The sequence below is a fragment of the Urocitellus parryii genome, chromosome 8, assembly GCF_045843805.1.
Source record: "Urocitellus parryii isolate mUroPar1 chromosome 8, mUroPar1.hap1, whole genome shotgun sequence".
In the NCBI taxonomy this organism is placed as follows: domain Eukaryota; kingdom Metazoa; phylum Chordata; class Mammalia; order Rodentia; family Sciuridae; genus Urocitellus; species Urocitellus parryii.
Genome location: NC_135538.1, coordinates 41,254,334 through 41,267,347, shown reverse-complemented (window position 1 = coordinate 41,267,347; position 13,014 = coordinate 41,254,334). Strand labels below are relative to the sequence as shown.

General features: G+C 34.3%; 1 pseudogene; it reads left to right on the top strand.

The window, feature by feature from the left end:
* LOC144256418 (thyroid receptor-interacting protein 11 pseudogene) overlaps nt 1-13,014 on the top strand; it is a 167,414-nt pseudogene that overhangs the window by 103,204 nt on the left and 51,196 nt on the right.

Here is a 13,014-nt window from a genome sequence, read left to right as displayed (position 1 = left end):
CTGCTTCATATTTTGATTTGCTGAGTTGTTATCATAATTCTTTCTCCAGTAACTGTTAGAAAGTTCATCTCAAAGTTCTCAATAGGAAGTAGAAAGAGGTCATGGACTCTGGAGATATTAGAGTGGAAAAACTGACAAGCCTGTAACAGAGAAGAGGACTAGATAGGCGGTCTCAGAAAACAGGATCTTTTCTTTGTTTCAGCTCTTTCTCAACAATTATGGACTGAAGTTTCCTTCATGTTTTAGATTTTATTATCTTCTTAAAAAAACAAGAAGCTCACTGGTCATAGTGGCACATGCCTCTAATATCAGCAGCTCAGGAGGCTGAGGCAGGAGGATTGCCAAGTTCAGAGCCAGCCTCAAGCAACTTAGCAAGGCCCTATCTGAAAATAAAACATTAAAAAAAAAAACAGGGGTGGGGGACTGGGGATGTGGCTCAGTAGTTAACCACCACTGCACCAAAAACAAAAACAAAAACAAAAACAAAAACAAAAAAGTCTTCTCATTTTCCCTATCTACCTCAATGGTATTGAGAAATCCAAAATAATTTAGAAAAACTATTTCATAAACTATAAATTTCCTCCAGTCCCGGCCATTATCATCACAGAGCACTGCTCAAATTTTTAAAGAACTCCAAATTGAGTTCTTAACTGTTGATAAATAATAGCACTAGGACAGACAGTTACTTACCATGGAGCCTCTAGTTAGAAGCAGCAAATTTGACCCAAAGTGCTATTCTGCCCAGGAGTGTCAAGAATGAGAAAAACTAACACACCAAGGACAAGGCCTTTTACAATAAAGAAAATCTTTACTCTTTTTGGCCTAGAATGAGGTCTTGAGATAATTGCTATTAATCACTCAACCATTACTGTCCAAGTAGGTAAGGTTGTGAATGCTGATAGCCTTGATTACTTGAGAAAAATATGTGGCAGTGCATCTTAATTAAAAGAATTGCTTCTCAAGTACTGTTGCTCAGGGAATTTTTTCTAATATAATATTTATTTCATATTATTTAAAATGTATACTGTATAAAAATGAATTTTTAGTTTTTCAAAAAATACCTTGGTGGATAATAATAACTTTCAGTTACTTTATATCCAGTAGGGTAAAATTTATTTGTAAACTCTCATAAACTTAAAGTTCAAAGTAACTTTGCCTAATTTACTTAATTCTTTCCATTTCACTGTTTTAGAACAGATGCCAATAAAATATGGCCTGAGGCCTAATCCTGCCCTGCACCTGTTATTTATAAATGAAGTTTTATTGGAACACAACTACATTCATTTCTTTGTGTATTGCCCATGATAACTTTTGCCCTTACAATATCAGAATTGAGTAGTTTTGACCGATACTGCATAGAACACAAATCCTAAAATAGTCACTATCGGATTCTTCCCATAAAATGTCAGGTTAGTCCTGCTTTAGAGGATCATTGTCAATCCAATCTTATGGGGATTTGAGAGCTTTCTTCCTTGGCTTTTCTGGAAGATCCTTGGGGGATAACAGAAGTTGAACAGTAAGAGATGACAGAAAGTGCCTCCACAGTCACTTGGCTCTTTCCTTCTCTGTGGCGTCCGCATTGATTAGAGTGCCCATTGGTTAGAGAATGGTACCTACCCTCATGCTATCGTACAATCTTGATATAGAGTCATCAACTTTTGATATATAAAACTATTATATGAATGGGTTTATTTTCCTCTCTAGATTTTTCAATTTTCCATCTCATCCCATCTTGAGTTGATCTTCAACATAGCAGGCTAAAATGTCTTCCCTGCGCATGATTTAGGAATAACTCATTGTTTTTAGAGTTTTGCTTTAAAACTTTTTCCTAAAAAGGTCCTAAATTTATCACTTAAATGTCTTCCCTGCGCATGATTTAGGAATAACTCATTGTTTTTAGAGTTTTGCTTTAAAACTTTTTCCTAAAAAGGTCCTAAATTTATCACTTTAATTTTAATTTTATCCATACCCCTTCATATCCATAAATATTTTTGATATCTATATACCCCTTTATATCCATAAGCCTCTGTTTACCCATACATCAGCTCCCAACACTTTTATAACATATCAACCCAGTTTTTCACTCTTCTAGTCTTTTCATCCAGGTAATACCCATATCTCATATAGTCTGGAATACTATTTACTTGTTTATTTATTTTTTAAATACATGACAATAGTGGAATTCTTTACACTCATTATTACCCATATACTGCACAATTTTGTATATAAAGTATGTTTGCGCCAAATTATGCCATTATATATGTGCTCTTTTTTTGGTATTACAATTCTTTTTTTTTCTCACTAATTTATTTAAATTGACAAAGATAGTATAAATTTCAACATGATGGCTTAAAGGTACATATACATTGTGGAATGACTAAGTTGAGCAAGTTAACGTACGTATTACATCACATACTTTTTGAAGTGGGGATTTTTAAATTATTACTCTTGGCAATTTTCAAGAATAAAATACTTTATTATTAATTATAGTCACAATGATGTGTAATTGATCTCTTAAATTAATTCCTTATGTCAAAAAAAAACAGTTAAATTTTTTTTAAAAAAAAACAGATTAGTGTACACACTCCCATGTTCACTGCTGCATAGTTTACAATAGCTAAGAAATGGAATCAACCTAAACACCTATAAAAATAGGAATGGATAAAGAAAATATAGTACATAATACAATGGAAGACAGTTCAACCTGGAAAACAGAAGGAAATCCTGTCATGTGTGACAACATGGATGAACAAGAGGATATGTTAAGTGACATAAAACATAGGAGCTAAATCACATGATCTCATTTATATGTGGAATCTAAGAGTTGAATTCAAAGAAACAGAATAGAGTTGTAGATACCAGAGACTGGAGAGTTGGGGAGTTGGAAAGATGTTGGCCAAAGCCTACAAAATTTCAGTTTGCATTACAATTCTTAATGTATCTGGAATACACTTCTTCATGAGCTAGTTCTACCTTACAGTAAAGTCAACCTCCTAGAAAATGGTAGAGCTAATAAGAGAAAGGAAAGCTTGGATCCTCAAAGACCTATTAGGGCAGAGCTGCCTACCTGCCCCTCTGCCTCTGAACTTACATGAGAAAGAAACAAACTTTCTTCCTCTCGAAGCCACTGCATTTTAGGTACATTTATTATATCTGATTTTTCTGTGTTCTTCCTAATACATAACTAATTTCATCTATATAATACCTGATTCCCATTAGTTTTAGTTTTTAAAAAGTTGTACTAGTGAAAAACTAAGCACAGAACTCTATATGTGATCAAATAACTCTACTCTTCTTTTTCCCATGTACCTCTTGAGTCCCCATGTAACTTTAAAAGAAATGAAATGTGCATGTTTCTTTCTTTAGTGTTAACTACATTTATTTATTTACTTATTTATTTATTTTACAGTAGAATACATTTTGATATATAGTACACAAATGGAGCACAGCTTCTCATTCCTCTGGCTGTACATGGTTCAGAGGCACTCCACTAGTGTAACCATACAAAGTGAATAGCGTAATAATGTCTGACTCTACTGTCCTTTACATCCTCACAACCCCATCTCTCTCCTGACTCCCCTGAACACAAACCAAAGTTCCTTGATTTTTGTTTAAAGTAGAAATATATATATTTTTGGCAAAATCTCAGAGTTCAAAGATGAACTCACATTGAGCCTCTATGCTTAATTGTTAAAGGGGAACACAGAATGAGAATGTTTGCTTTATTTCTACAGTAGGGAAAAGTTGAATCATAAATGGGCAAAATAGAAGGGAATTTTGAGAAAAGGAAGTCTGTGCCACAAGGACCTACCTGACAACCTTAAGAGAGTTTAAATGGTTACTTACAGGGAATGAAAGATCTCACAAACAGATTCTAAATCTGTAAACTGAAGGTCGAATTCATCATTAAACAACTAATGTCATAAAAAAAATAACATTCCTGAAAAAAAAATTTGTTTCAAATGCTTGGCTTCAATATATGTTCACATTAATTTGACTTATAGGCTTTACATTTTCCAACAAGATGACAACAGTAAGACAAATTTCACAGATTTCAAACATTTTTTTGGCTGACCAATGAAACCCATATTTCCAGTGGCAAATAGTTGGGTGATCAATCACAAAGAAGAAAACACAATTCCTTATATTCAAAATGTTAAAAATTAAATGTCTTCTTAGTGAAGAATATTTGGAACACATTCTGTTATAACCTTCGGGAACACATCGGTCCTTAATAACACCTAATATAAATGTTGCACAATTGTTTGTAGGTCAGGTAAGTTCTCTAATGATCTGTGTCTGAAGGTGTGGAAGAGTAAGAAAAAAATGTCTAAGAAAATAATGGGGAGGAAATAATAAGAAACAGACTTAAGATATCAGAAGTCTTTTGGGAGCAGTAAAAAAATGTCACTTTTCCTCTTAGGGCTCAGAAGCACTACATCTTTCAGACTTCAAACAGCTTTTATTTGACTTATTACTAGCTTATTTCCCAGCAATGAATTATATTTTTAGCTTGTTAAATATCATAGCAAATATGTGTGGGAAACACACTTCAACCTTAAGTATTCACAAAGATAAGAAAATTGACCTAGTTTATTTTTATTGAAATGCTAAATTCACAATCACCAACCAGCCGAATACTAACAGTGGACATTCTGGATATTAGTGTGTCACTAGTTTTTAGTAAGTTCAATAGTCAGTCACATTATCATATCATATTCCAAATAAACTTCAGTTTATGGTAAGGTTTAGAATATCAAGTTTTATGTTCTCTTTGAGAATGTTGTTCTTCTTTTAGCAGAGAGGAGTTGTTTTTTGTTTTTGTTTTTGTTTTTTGAAACTATCTTGGACTTTGATCAAAGGAAAGAAGTAAAGATAAAATGTATTGCAATGTTTTGTTTTTTTTTTCTTTTCCCATATGTAAAAGTAAAAGAGAAGATAGACATAATATTTTACTAAAGGGTTTTCAGGTATTTTCAGTCATATTTTTACTTTTATTCTTTGAGGATTTCCCATCTATGAAACCTTAAGCACTTTACACACCAAAGCAATTTTAATGGCAATTTTCCTTCCAACACCAGCACATTTGTTTAAGTTCTTGGGAGACAAAAATATTTTATGAGTTTGTCTTAGAAGTCTACTAGTTGCAATCACTGTGTCAAAATGCCCACAAGTGGATAAACTAATAGAAGGGGAAAATTTACCAAAAAAGATTTGGCAGAGACTTCCAGCTACCAAAAAATATACCTTTAAAAATTCTTAATAATTTTATTAAAAAAAATTTTATTAAGCATATGTAAGTAGGTACTTAATTAGTTGGGAAGCAAGCTGGAAATTGAGCTGGTGCAATTACTAAAGGAAGCTGCTTTCTACTTGGGACAGTAGGCAAGGGATAGAGTGCTGGATTATCTAGACCTTGGGCAGGTAGATGGCACTTACTCCACTCTGCTGAAAATAGACAGAAAATCAACCTCTAAAACCGAGGAGCTGAGTTAAGGAGCCAAGTGTAATGAATTTGCTCTATTGGGGTATTTAGTCCTCATTAACAAAACTAGACTTTCTAGATAACTGGGCTTGAGTGTTGGTTCTACCACTTGATGAGTGGTGACAGGGTAAGAGGGCAGCTAATATTATTGTAAAAGGAAGGAACTTTAGACAATTGACTTCATACATTTGACATACTTTTTTTTTCTGAGTAGTTACCAAGCTCTCTTCTGTTCAACTAGGGATAATGATTCCCACATCAAAATATTGCTATAAGGAAAAAATGAATTAATGAATATATAGTACATAACAGAGTGTCAACCATACATAGCCCAATATAGGGCAGCCACCATTTTTATAATAAGTACAGATAATCAAAAACTTATTCTTGAGAGTCCATCATACAAAACACATATAAAACAATCATAGACAGGAGTTAGGTTACACAGACTAAACAGAACAGAAGAAATTAAGAACAAAAGAAATTAAGAACAGAAGAAAAGATTCCTAAGTTCTCTCTAGATACTTGTATTACCTAAATCTTACTCAGATTGGACTTTGATCAAAGGAAAACAATAAGTCATACAAAAGCTGTTTGAAGTCTGAAAGATGGTTTTTTTATGTCCAATAAATAAAATAACATACCATTTATTAAAGAATACATTTTAGTAGAAAAAGCATTATTAGATGTGTCTACATGTATACCTATTCTCATTGATTGAGGCCAAGAATTCTAAAACTATGGTCTTTAGAAATCTGGGAATCACCCAGGACATTTTGAGGAAGCCTTTTTCATAATAAAACTAAGATATCATTTGCCTTTTCCCCCCACATCATTGGGATTTGTACTGATGGTGAAAAAGCAAAAAGGGGTAGAACTGCTGGAGCTTTAGCATGAGTGAAGGCAGAGACAATGAACTGCAGTTGTAATCACTGAATTTTGTATCACAATATACTAAGCAAAGAAGTGCCACTTTCACTCAAGAATGTCATTGAGCTTGGCACACTGGTGCACACTGTAATCCTAGAGGCTTAAGAGGGTAATTCAGGAATATCAGAAGTTCAAAGCCAACCTCAGCAAAAGTGAGGCACTAAGCAACTCAGTAAGACCATGTCTCTAAATAAAATACAAAATAGGGCTGGGAATGTGGCTCAGTGGTCAAGTGTCCCTGAGTTCAACCCCCAGTACCACCACCCCCTAAATAAAGAATATCATTGATAAGGTAGTAGAAATGTTAACTTTATTAAATCTAAACCCTGTTGTGTGCTCCTCCATACAATGCTGCATGACACTGTGGAAGTATGCAGAGTGCAGTTGGCTGTGTACCAGGGTGTAATCGCAGTTTTCAAGAAAAGCTGTGTGCTAGAGTTGTGAGATAAACTAGCCAAGTTTCCATAGGATCATTGAAATAATGACAGATCAACAAAGAACCACTACTTGTATTTGGAAGATTTGGGAAGACACTTTTAAAAAATGAATGAAATGAAACTGTCACTTCAAAGAAAAAAAAATGATAGCTTTTGTTGCTAGTAATAAATAATTTGAGCTTTCATAAGAAATTTAGAATTTTGGGAAATCTCTATCTGCCACCATGAACTTAATGAATTTCAAGTGTCAAATATTTAAAGACTTTCCTAATGATAAGTATCTTGGTATTGGTCATACGAAGAAATGTGATTTTTGAATGTTATATAATGAAATGTGTCATTCTTTGGAAGATCTTTGTGATTCAGTGAACTGATAGCTTTCAAATGGCCAATGCATGATGTTACTAAAATTTAAAAGGAGAATAAAGAAGCAAGGAAAATATAATATAGCTAAAGTTCAATGTAGACCAATAGATTTTAATATAAAGTGTATCAAAATTTCAAAGATATAGTTTCAGATTCTACATTGCAATTAATCATTAAAAAACTACCACTTATTGAGCTTTGGTGTAGTATCAAAGAAGAATATCCACAATTATCTAAAGTAGTTATCAAAATCTGTCCTCTGGGGTTGGGACTGTGGCTCAATGGTAGAGCACTCGCCTAGCATCCATGAGGCACTGAGTTTGATCCTCAGCACCACATAAAAATAAAATAAAGGTATTGAGTCCACCTATAACTAAAAAAATATAAATATGTTTAAAACAAATCTGTCCTCTATTTTCCAATCACATATTTGCATATAGTTTATTTCTATTTATATATCCCACTCAAAATATATTTCAACCGACTAAACTGAGAAGCAGAAATGGAAATCCAGGGGTCTTTTATAAAGTCAGGCAACACAGAAAGAGATGCAGAAATGTAAAGCAATGTTATTTCCGACTAACATTTTTATTAAAAATAGTTATTTTACATAAAATATCATTCTGTTAATGTGATAGATTTATTGTTGTTATTTTTCAATAGTTAATAAATATTTATAAAATTTGTTTTAATTTTTTATTAAAGCATGTAATCATAGATACAGACCCAACCTACAAAATAAAACATTTTGGGATTCTTCATTTCTTTTCAGAATGCAAATGAAAAGTTTTCAGAAGCTCCAAAAATCAATGATCAGATTAATTTTTTTTTGGCTTCCATTTTAAGAAGCCAGAAGAAGAAGAAGAAGAAGAGCAGAGTTAATTAAAAAAACAAGTTCATAAAGGGTCCCAACATAGACAAGAAAGAATAAACAAAAAAAGAAATTTAATTAGGCAAAACCTATAGTTCTTTGAAGAAGTTGAAGAACTGTATTGATATGTTTAGCTAGACTGAACCACTAAAAATGGAAAGAGAACATAGATGACCAAATAAAAAATGAAAGAGACTGATGACAGATGCTCCAGACTCTAAATAGGCAATAAAGAAATATTATGCATAATTTTATGCTGACAAATTTGACAACTTAAATAAAATGGAAAAATTTCTTGAAAACCACTTGCCAAGAATAATAAGAAATAAAACAGAAAAATCTAAATTGCCATCTTAAATGAAAATTATCAAAAACTTTCCACAAAGCCTAATCCAGGTTCAAATACTTGCAATGGTAAAGTCTATCAGACATTTATGGAGGAACACATTACTCCTATATAAATTCCTTGAGAAGATTCAGAAGGAAAGAACACTTAACAGTACTCCCTGGTGGATTAGAGGATAGGGTGTGTGAGAAAGAAAGGAATTTAGAATTTTACAGAGACCTGCCCTATGCTAACTAGATGAATTAAGGGATCTACAAGGGTAGGAAAAGAACAGATGTGTGGGGAGGAGAAAAAAAAACACTAATAAAAATGTTGGGACATTGAAAGTGTGATGTGCCAAGTGCACATGACAAGTCTTCAATTGGATATATGAGTTCAGAGATTTGCAGAGCAATGAAGGTCAAGAGCTATATAAGTGGGACTTATCAGTATGTAAAGACATGATTGATATTCATTGGAGATTGAATGCAGATGAAGAAGAGAAGCTTCCACAGAACTGAACAGCAAAATATTCCACACTACTGAACAGCATCAAAAGGTAGAGAGAGAGCCAATAGGAACTAGAGAAGGTGTGGGCCCTGAGGTGGTAGGAAAACAAAGAGAGTGTATGAATGTAAAAGCAGTTTTCTTCCCTAATCGAATGTAACAGAGAAGGGAGCCACCATCAAATTTGGCTACAAAAAAGTCATTGTTGACCTTGACTAGACCAGTTTTAAAGGACTGGGGAGGTTGTCTTATTGGAATGAGTTGAGGAAAAATGACATAAATAGAAAACATTGTCTCTTCAAGAGGTTTTGCTGTAAAGGAAACACAAGAAATTATTAGTAGATTGTAGATTTAAGGTTTAAGAGGTGTTTCTTTTTTTAAAAAAAAATTACAATTCTAGTGGGAAAAATCTAACAGAGAGGAATAGTAGGCTGATAAAGGTAATGGGCTGGGGTATATAAGCTAAGACATTGAGAAAGCAAGTGGAAAAAGGAAAGAGATGGGAAGGGGAGGAGAGCAGAGACTGTGAGTGCTCGCCTGGATTCCTGACTTGCTGCTGGGAAAAAGAGAACATTCCATCCAAGGCGTCCAATTTTCTCTGTGAAGCACAAAGGATAAGTCAGCAGATAAACAAAAGAAAGGCAAGGGACACAAACAAGTGAACAAACACCCCAGGCAATGTCACAGGATTATAGAGCCACATTGAAAAATACTGAGAATTTAAAGTACCATCAGTGAGCTGTGCATTTATTTTAAGCCTGCTGAAAAGAAAATCTGCTCAGCTTTTGATCTCTCACCTTTTTTTTTTTCTATATTTTAGGCAGATATGAATACTGCTATCTCATGTATGTCACCCTTAGTGGAATACTGAAAACTTCTTTCTCACTCCAGTCAAGTGAAAACTGGGTAGTCGTGTACTTTTTGAGGTTTACACAGTTCCAGTCCCCTTTCTGGAAAGTACAAGAAAGAGTCAACCCCCTTCTCTTGGTGACAGGAATCAGCAGGACAAAATTTCAGACACCAAATATTTGACAAGAGCTAGAGCATCATGACCAATAGTGGGTAGTGATATCCTCATCCCATTTTATTTGTCCTCCAAGAGGCCCATCATAGGCACTGCTACCCCTGACCTGTGAACAAGCACGAGACAAATTCTGTGTAGGCTGATGATCTATCTTTAGAGCTCACTGGAGTTCTTGGCTGTTCTCCGAATGCTCACAGGGAAATGCTTTAGTTGTCTTTGACTATGTTATCACCTAACATCCACATGAGCTTTGCTTAACACAGACACCTTAAAATATAGTACTGGGCTCTGAGATCAGTTGCTCTAGATTGAAATTCTCTTTCAAAAGACAGGAATCTGTACATCTAATTTGCTTTCTTCCATTACTTCATTTGGCAACTGGTAATTTTAAGTAACAATATTAGTAATGTTCAACATATATTGAGCACCATCCTAAATATTTCACGTGATTAATTCATTTTATTCTCAGAACAATCTTATGTAATGGATACTATCATTATCCTTATTTTGAATGGTGAAGAAACTGAGTCACAAGTAGAGTATACCCACTCAAGGTGGAGGTAAAATGTCAGAACCTTTATTTGAACCCTTATATTCTGGTTCCAGAATCTAGTAATAACTTGTGTGATACCTATAATTTATTGGGCTTAAATAGGAAATTATTTATTTATGAGAATGTGTCAGCTTGTTTCTATTTAAATTTTATTTTAAGTTGTCCTATATTAATAATAGATTTATTCACTTAGCTTGAGGAAGCCACATTTGCATGAAAAGGGATCATACTAGCTAATAGAGCTTTTAAAATCCTCCTTCCTATATTGCAGTCAGAAAAAAAAATGTAAATTTTGACCATATGAAATTTCTTCTGTTTTACCTTTTAATGTGACTCCATACAAAGCAGGAGCTACAGCTCTATATTCACCAGGTCTATTCCTTACTTCAGTATCATAATGTTTTTACTGTCATTCATGATCTTTTGCCTGGTCTCCCTTAAGTCAGGAATGAACACTGCCCTTAGGTGAGGGAGAAAGTCAAGTCTCGGGTCATAGATTGTAACTACTTAGCCCAAGTTGTCTAAAGATTCCTGACCTTGGCCTCATGTACCCTGGGAGCTCTTTAGTCCAAGTACTTAATAATGTGAGATGTGCCTTGCCTCAGAAAGTAGCTCAATTTAAGCCTTTATTTTATTGTTTTTCAAAGAACCTCCTCTTGAAAACTAACAGCAAAAATAGTTGGCCTTTCTGATTGAAAAGTTAATTAATTATAAAAATTTCATGAGTACTATCAGACACTCAGATACCATAACACTTAGAAGGTGCTAAATTTCTCATTTCTCCCGTAGGAATTTTCAATGCAAAAAATAGCATCTATGCCAGCATTACTGAAAAAAGAATTACTAATTGACAATCAGAAGAATCCAACTAACGTGTTTACTGAGTGTGAACAAGAAAGGCTGACACATTCAGAATTTCCAAAATAGTTTTCTTACTTTAGAAAGTGTGTATCTTCCCAGGACAAGCAGCAATGTTCTCACGTGCTTTATTTTGTGTCATTGGCTACAGCTGAGTCCCAGCAGAGGTGACTTTAGGGCTATTGCAAATGCCATCTTCTGTATTTGGCAAGTGTGGCAATCTGGATATCCTCACCACATGAAAAGGTTGACAGAACAGTCATTTTAATATTGGCGCAGCAAGTCTATAGAAGGTACAAGAGGTGGCACCCAGGAGATAAACCACAGGGTCAGGGAACAGAGGCATGGTTGTTATCATGGACGCAGACCATTCTTCCTGTCAGCACAACATCAACAGCATGTCTTTTGCCATGAGGTGATATGTTTGGAAGATATAAGTAAGAGAATATAATTTCCATCCACTTCAGAAATAGATAAGCACAAACACCTAAGAAAAATCACATGCCAACATGAAGCTGACCACAGAATAACTAAAGACACTTGGCTTTATAATCCCCTCCCCCTCGGATTTCTAACAAAATTGGTGTCATCCAGTGGAAAGATGAATAATAAGCATTTGTAATTCACCTCCAACAACCATCCTACATCAACATATTGTGCTGGAAAATTTGCTTAGAACTAGAGTGCCTAAAACAAAGAAGGAAACTAGTCACTAATATCTGGATAAAATGCAACCACCTTTTTCATAACATTGAAAATAATACTGTTCTTGGCAGGACCTTGAAGTCCAGACTCCAGTTGCCCTTTGTTCAAAAGAAAATTGAGCCCAGAAAAACTATGCATTGTGCATTTGAAAAGATCATTTCATTAAAATTCAATACAGCATTTGATCTTATTTTAAGAATTTAAAAAAAGTATTTCGATTCTTTCATAGTTACGGAGTATCTGAACTACCAATTGTTTTTATCTACAAAGTTTTCATTGAATCAAGTGACTGTTAATCACAACTGTCCTAGAAGGGACAGCAAAAAAGAGCATGGAACAAGGAAGCCTTGAACAGCAGGGTACACTGTTTTTTCTTAGAGGAGCGAGAATCCACCTATTTTCCATGGAAATTGTTTCTGACAGGTGGAATTCATTAAATCTGTAAACATCACCTTCTTCAGATATCCCAGTTAGCAAAGTTGTCAATGAAAAGATAGATATTAAAAGTTTCTTATTACAATAAGCGATTTTGAGATTAGAAGCTTTGGATCTCATAGAGTTACAGGCTGTGAGATGTGTGGGATACAATTCTAAAACCTACTTTGCTCAGTTTCACAGTGGACCTAATACTACCTGATCTGCTGCAGAACCTGCTATAAATTGGTGAATAAATGAAAAATCGAATGGTGCAAATTATAAGTCAGACCTTCACTTTTCCTGCTACCAATATAAATGTGATCACCAAACTGTTGACTATCAGAAAGAATTTCAGATATATGGATTCTTTCTCTTTGTTGGGAAAACAATAGAGTTCTTTTTTCTTAAATCTCCCTTGCACCATGCCCTTTTATGCTGCCCCTATAGGGGACAGCAGTAGGGTTATTAAAAGTGTCTGCAGGTCAACTATTTCTTCTGGACCCTTTTAGGGAATTTATCAGAAAGCCTCTTCTTAA